General features: G+C 42.2%; 2 pseudogenes; both read right to left on the bottom strand.

Annotated features, from left to right (window-relative positions):
* Positions 1 to 535: 535 nt before the first annotated feature.
* Positions 536 to 3,142, bottom strand: LOC101701767 (cold shock domain-containing protein E1 pseudogene; annotated as a pseudogene).
* Positions 3,143 to 5,984: 2,842 nt separating this feature from the next.
* On the bottom strand, positions 5,985 to 7,424 carry LOC101701419 (homeobox protein PKNOX1 pseudogene; annotated as a pseudogene).
* Positions 7,425 to 7,769: the final 345 nt, after the last annotated feature.

The raw sequence follows: 7,769 nt of genomic DNA, 5'->3' as shown, positions 1-7,769 counted from the left end.
CATCCCAGGGGAAAAAACTACTCTGGAAGATAATTTTTACTGAAATCTAACCAAACTTAGTTAAGTGTATTGTGACAGATTATAAATGATATGAAAAATAACGCTTTAACATTTGGCCATCAACTTAAGAAAATGGTCTGCCTATACAAATTTTTGTAATTTTAAAAAGTCATATATTCTACCCTCCTATGGTCTTCAGAATTGAAGCATAAGAACTGGAAAGAAAAGGAAAAGAATGCAATTGATTGCTAAGGCAGAACACCTTGCTAGGAGTAATGAAGGTAGAGTATACTCTAAATCATCCAGTGCAGAACTTCACAGGGCCAACAGGTATCAGTCTATTTTCACTTATACCGGTGAAGTGGATTTTGCAATTACCAGTTGCGTTAAATGTGCCAAATAAAGCTCCTAAAAGTGATACTATAAGGTGCCACCTTAAGTTCTCCAGGCTGCAACTGTGCATAATTTTAAAATGGTTTCTTAAATTTATTTATTTTTTTAAACATAACACGAGGAAGGTGTTAAAACTGGTGCAATAGCTGAATAGAATAAGTTTTCCAGATTTTGGGAGGGATGAAGAGGGAGATATTCAGAACCCTTCACCAGAATACTCCCAGCTTGATCTTAGTGGATTAAGGATGTGCTTTGTGGATGTAGTTAGTCAATGACACCAGCTTGATGGATCTTTCTTTCTGTACCAAATCCCATTGAGTTATCTGGTCCCCTTGGCTGACGAAGAACCATTAGGCAAGGAGCACTGGCATCATCCACAGTGATGTTCTTCAAGCAATTGACCAATTGATCAGGTTGAGGGGCTGCAACAGCCTTGGGGCCCTCGCAGACTCACCAAACATTACAGGCACTGCACTTGCCAGTGCGCTAGTTAAGAATCACCAAGAACTCCACCTCGTCTCCTGCCTGTAGCTCAATGCCATCCTGAACTTCTTTCACATGGAAAAAGAGCTTCTTGCTATCTCCTACTTCATAGTTAATGAAGCCAAACTGATCTTTCACACACTCCACTGTGGCCCTACGCAGGGGTGTGATGTTATAGGCCACAGTCTGTGCATTTTGACCCAGGACACACAACTGGAACTTAACACTCTCCCCTTTCTGCAGGCAATCCCCTTTGTTGGCCATTCCAACTATGCCAAATGGATACACCTCACCTTTCATATCCCCCTCTTCCACAATCTCAGTCATTCCTTGATACTCAGTCTGTGTTGGATCAACACTCCTCAAAGGATGAATGACTTTACCAGAGTAGATAGTGGGATCAGCTTCCTCAGTAATACCATTCACTGAGTGAGTTTTGTTTACTTTTTCAGCACTGACTTTGTTGCCTTTGCCTTTGGACAAGCTGTACTCAACCATGTCCCCCAGTTCCAGGCTATCAGGATCACCAGAGAATTCACTGCAATGGAAAAAGATTTCCTTATCAGGATTGGCTGTTTCAATAAATCCAAAATTATCTTTCAGAGTTGCCACATAACGCAAGAGCCTCTTGGAATTGGAATTATGACCCAAAAGTCGCACACAGGTTGCAATCTGCTGCCCAGGCCTCTGTTTGTCACTAATACTAAATTCAACCTTATCTCCTATCTGAGGAGAAGTAGAACCTTCCATATCCTTGGCTTGAAAAGCAATAGTAAGTTTCACTCCACAGTCATCATAAGCAATAATGCCATCCTCAGCCTCCTTCTCCTTGGCTTTGTTAGGGCTAGTGGTTTTAGGATTGGAAAAAGTGGCTTCTTTTTCTACAGTGCCCAGAAAACGATGATCTGAATGAGAATGGAATGAAACCGTGCCCTTGGGAAGTTTTTTAATCCTAATAGCATGATTTCTTTGGACAGAGAGCATATCAGAAACCACAGTAAACTCTACTTCATCTGCAATATGAAGCTGGTTCCCATCCAGAATTTCACTGAAGTGGAAGAACATACAAGCATCCCGATCCACACACTTGATGAAACCAAACCCATCTCTCATGGCAGCGATTACACTCATTTCTCTGGCTTCATTAGTGAACTGAAATTTATTTGATAGAACTTCTATGTTGGTTGCTCTTTCAAATTTGTCACATCGGTCTGTTGAAATATTAAACCTAACATGGTCACCTTCCAGCAGGGTCACCTTGGATTTTGTATCTTTATCTCCAAAAGGAAGTTCTTTAGGAATCACAAAATCAACTTTGATTCATTCCGGCAGTGGGTCATTCTGGTTTTTACTGGGTACTTTTGGGATAACTTTGGTTACAGTTACCTCAAAATGTTCAATGATGATATCTTCAAAAATAACTGTTCCTTGAGGCAATAATCTGATATCTGTTGCAACTTCTTTACCATTCCTGTCCTTAATTGTGAATTTCACATCATCTCCAGGTTGCAAGGTTTCCAAGTCACCTTTAAACTCACTGTAGTGGAAGAGTATCTCTTTTACCACATCACCTCTTTCAATAAAGCCAAATGCCTCCTTCATGGCACAAACTACCCCCTGACAGCGGGCTTGTTTCTTTTTCAACAGCATAATGTTACGAGCACTTATAGCACCAGTATGTTTATTGTTATCAATTACAAAATTTATTTTATCTCCGGTTTCCAGCTGAACATTCCCTTCAACATCTTCAGGGGTGTAAGTCAGGTAAAACACTTCACCATTACGTTCGTAGCATACACTCCCTGTTGGACTCTGACCGGGGGCAGCTGGAGATTTACTCTCTAAGTTGTGAGGAACAGAGCACACAATTTATCCATTCATTCATTCTTCAGGGTGGATTTCTGGTTTTATCTTCACTAGTTTAACAGCAATTGGTTTGCCAGTCCGCCAGTCAGATGAACTTTGAATTCAACATCATCTCCTACTTTTAAGTCCTGCAGGTTGCCATTATATTGTGAACAGTGGAATAAAAGTCTAGCTTGATGTTCTGAACACTGAATAAATCCGTAAGAGGTTAACAGTTTTTCAATAACCCCAGTTTCACGAAGTGTTGCTGAAGTACCATTGGGGTACCCATTATGTCCATTGTTGTGGAGAAGGTTTGGATCAAAGCTCATCTCACAGTGATAATCAAATATTGCACTTTCAGTAGTATTAGCTGATTCTTCTTTTTCAGCACAAGTTTCAAAGGGTGAAAGTTGCTAGTATTTAAAAAAAATGTGAGAGAAAATGATCTACCAAGCTAATAAAGAATACAATTGCTGCTGCACTGAGCAATCTCACAGTACAGCACTGAAGAAAACAAAGACCACTAGCAGCATTGGGAAGTGCTCTTTCAAAGCAGTTGAGTAGGCACAAACTTCTTGTTTCAGATCAAGTGTTGTGTCTTCAACTTAAGTGTGCTCTTCTTTGGTCTTGTTGGTTGTTATTTGTTCCTTTGATCTGAACTTGAAGCAGCAGTTTCAGGTGGTAAAGTCTGTTCTGTTACACTTCATACTTGACTCAGAAGTCTCTCCCTTTAGTCTTGGTCTTCTATCAGCCCTTAGCTGGGGTTCCCGGTACCCCCCAATTCCAGTCCGCCTTCTTTATAGGCTGGCTCAGAGGTCCAAGAGAAGGAAAGTGGAAGATATGAAGCCTCTGAATGGTTAAGAAACTAGCACTATGTCAATTCTGCTGCATGTGCTGGTCAAAACCCGTCCCAGGGCCAGTTCAGAACACAGGAGAAATAGACTCCATGTCTGGATGTGAGAAGTGGCCTCTGCTTACCTAAGCAGGAAGCCTTCTTCGTGGGTACTTGTACAAATTTTTTTTGTGGTTTTAGGTTCAAATTCCTAAGAACTTGTTGGTTCAGTTCATCTTTTCACCTCATGCCAGTAGGCAAAGGTGAGAGGTCAGCCTATTGTTTTCTCAAGTTTTTATTTTGAAAAAATGTTAAGGTTTCAGGGTGGTTGCAACAATAGTACAGTGAATGCACGTGGATCCTACACTTAGGTTCACCAATTTTAGCATTTGCCACATATGATCACACATTCTCTCCCTGTGTATATGTATGGAATTGGTTGGAGACAGTGTGACATTTTACCTTTCAATACTTTAGCATATGTCTACTGGGAACAAGGACATTGTCTTAAATAACCACAACCAAATGATCACACTTAAAAAATGTAATCTTTCTGTACAATTGTAACATATATTTTCACAATTGTCCCACAGGATCCTTATATATGATTCTGTTTTAATGCAAGATTCAATCTGTGACCACACATTGGCATGATAGTGTCATGTTTTCCTAATGTCTTTTAATCTAGGTAAGTTCTCTGGTTTGATTTTTCTTTTGTCTTTTATGACACAGACAGTTTGGAGAGAATAGGACTGTTATACAATGTCTTTCAATTTGGGTTTGCCTGATGGTTTCCTCATTAGATTCAGTTAAAATGCTTTTGGCAAGAATAGGTAGGGGATGTTGTGTGGTTAGCCAGTCTACTGGCCATCCTTAATTGTTGTCCAGTTGTCACTCACTCTCATCTCCACCCCCCAGAATTTTCCAGGTCCTTTGTCAAAAGGCTTCTAGATTAATTTGGCCAAGGAGAGATAGTTGTGGATAATTGGAACATAGGAAAAGGAGAAAGGCTAGGGCATTTCTCCAGATTTCTTTCTGCCTGTGAACACCTTGACTGTGGCTGCTTCCCTTTTGTGTCTCCAGTGCCCCTCAAACAGCCCTTCCCTCTGCAGGTCCAGTTCCCATTGGGAAATTTCTCCTCCTCGGTTGGGGCTTCTGCTGGTTGGCCACAATTCCTGTGATCCAATGGTTCTTTGTCCCTTCAATCCTAGGGTAGAAGTTGTTTCTGGCTTTGCTAGCTTCTCGGTTGTCTTACCATCCTTTGCTTGGCTTCTCAGCTTTTCCATTTCCATTGTAGCCACTTTCTTAGTTACACTTCTTTGTTTTTGTTCTTTGGCATTCCTAGGGTGGAGTCTGCTTTCCTGACTAAACCATGAGTAATATAGGTAGCATGTTCATTGTCACTAACCCAAATGACTTGTGGAATGGGGTCACAGGCACAAAGTAAGGCAGTCTTAACAGCAGGAACTATAAGAGGAAAATTCCTTTAGAAAGTAGAGACAGCTCTGCAAGCTTCCCCCTTGATTACTCAACTATATAAAAATATACAAGAAGTAACTTATCTTAGAGTGGTAGAATTTTGGATGAGTTTTACATTCTTTTTTTTTTATCTGTGTAATCTGAATTTTTGCAATGGACATAGATTGTTTTGGCATAAAGAAAAAATTTCCAGCATACCATACTTAGTAAACCAAGAAAGGAAAATCATGTGCCTGTGGTGCACAATAAGACATATATCAGAGAAAGCAGAGGTGGCTAACTCCTATAAAGGCATTTTGGCCCCAAGTCTTTTATGTTGAAGAAAAAAGAGGATCATTCACCTCAAAAAGAAAGGATCATTCTTATATATTCTAAGAAGATATAGGAGAGTAATAAGAGATTTCTCTTCATGCATTTTGTGTGTTCAATATAGTTTATGATGTAATCTAATAATTTAAAAATCTGATGTTGTGGGTTGGGGATGTAGCTCAGTGGTGCTGCACCTGCCTGACAAGCTCAAGGCCCTGAGTTCAATTCCTGGTACTGGAAAAAAAAAAAAGTCTGATGCCGGTATAAAAAAAGGAATCATTCAAAATGAAAGCGGCTCATTGTTTGAAGTTTTCACATGATCACTGTAGCCTACAAATGGGCAAGGCTCCAGTGGCCATAAGAAAATCACACTGGTTCTTATGGGAATGTTTAGATCAACTATAAACAAATATTGTATAGAATCAAAGGAATATTGGGAGCTTTGACAATTTTTTTTCAATTGAAACTGCATAATTTATTAGAAAATGGCAGTATTATTCCTAATCTAATTAGGGACTCAAGGTGAGGGGTCATTCATCACAGTTCCATCATTAAACCCTTAAAGAATTTCTTTAAAAACCCACACATGCACACACTTGAAAGAAGTCGCTCTATCGGCAAAGCCACTCTTTTAAAGCCAACTATGAAATACAAAAGTGCACTTTTCTATATGTACATATAAAACTTTGAAAATGTTTGCTGTGCAAACTATAAAAAGCAAGGCAGGGGCTCTGTGGCCACCCCTACTGCAGCGAGTCCCTGTTCTCCAGCGCCAGCTCACTGATGTGGATGGGCACCAGCACAGCCCAGTCCTCCTCAGTGCTGTCCACGGACTCATCCTCACCCTGGCCCGCCATCATGACCTGGGCACCGCCAGGGTGGCCGCGTCTGAGGACAGGGACTGCAGGCTCTCCACATTCATGTTCACGGGTGCAGTGATGGTCAGGATGGCACCTTTGTAAGTGGTGAGCTCACTGGGCGGTGCCTGGGCCATGCTGGGAACAACTGGAATCCAACATTGGCTGCAGAATTCATCTTCTAGCATTGATGAACCAGTTGTTGACTTGGAGTAGTGTCAAGTTTGTCTGAGCAGCAGTCTGCTTTTTCTCATCATCTGTTGGATAAGGATGCCCTAGGAGCTGGAAGAGCCAGGACTGCATGATGTTGGTGGTGTGCTTGGGCAGGACGCCCCTCTTGTTCTTGAATGAGCCGTCATTCTGGTGCAGAAGGCTGAGGACCTGATTCAACTGCAGCTGGACCTGTGAGTCCTGGATCCTTATTGTCCCGGAAGATAATGGCTGGGTGACCACTTGGCTTTGCGGAGTGATGACTGTGACAGGCTGGTGCTCGGGGCCACCTGCCACTGTTGACATGGTGATATTTCCCTGTTGCAGGGCAGATGCTGGCACCATGATTCCTTGCAGGCTGAGGGTGCCTGTGATGATACTTTGAATCTGCTGGGACTGCATGGGGAAGAACGGGTTTCCAGGCTCACGTCTCAGCAGGGTCTCACTGTTCATTTTTGTCTTCAGACAAGGAATGTACTGACTGCAGAAATCTTTACAGAGGTCATTCACTTTCTCCAGCTCAAGAAGGTGAATGCGCAACACCTGGATTGCTTTTAGCCTTAAGTTGTCAGTTTCTGGATCTTCACAGAAGAAGGGTTTTCCTTCTTTCTCTTGCTTCCAGACGAAGTTCTCAATGTCCACAACAAAACTGGCAGAAGTCGTGCCTTCGGAACCTTGCACGGACTGTTCACATTTTTTAAACAACAAAGCTAAACATGGAAACGGGATGCGTATAAACGGCCTGCTTGTCCTTAGCCATCAGGGTCTGAGACTGCAAGGGAGGAGGGCTCACTCCCGCATCCGGTTCAGAGCAGATTGGATCTCGCTCTGTTTTAAACTCTGTTACCACTTGCATTTGCTGTCCACCTGGATAGCTGTCTATACTCAGTGCCTGTGTGGCCATCATGGTTAGCAAGAGTTTGATTTAAGACATCAGATCATCTTGAGTCCGAAGCAGGTGGTGTCTCGAAATAAAGCTGAGGAGCTGGAATGATGGGCCAGGGACCATGACAAGCACCTGAGCACCTGGAGGAGCAGAACCACAGGTCCAGAGATGAACAGACAGATGAGAAGCAGCGCCTGTGGCCTGGGTGCCAATCTTCATCACACTGACAAGCGGCCCCAGCAATCAGGACCCAGAGTGCCACGCCCTCATCTAACCATCACACAGATGCCAGGCCATGCAACGTGGCCTCCCTCGGTGGGAGGAGTCAGTTTTGACAAATTTATTAGTGAGGGACTAATTTAAAGGCACATTAAAATAGCTGAAGCATGGGTTAGAATTTGGAAAAATGAGTAAAAATGGCTAAGCAATAGTTGTAGAAAGATTAAAAAAATGCAAAACAAAAAAATGCAAC

Source organism: Heterocephalus glaber, unplaced genomic scaffold, assembly GCF_053883595.1.
Source record: "Heterocephalus glaber isolate CG9 unplaced genomic scaffold, H.glaber_assembly_v1.0 deba00001564, whole genome shotgun sequence".
In the NCBI taxonomy this organism is placed as follows: Eukaryota; Metazoa; Chordata; class Mammalia; order Rodentia; family Bathyergidae; genus Heterocephalus; species Heterocephalus glaber.
The sequence above is the reverse complement of the archived record's forward strand: the minus strand, read 5'-3'. Positions and strand labels throughout refer to the sequence as shown.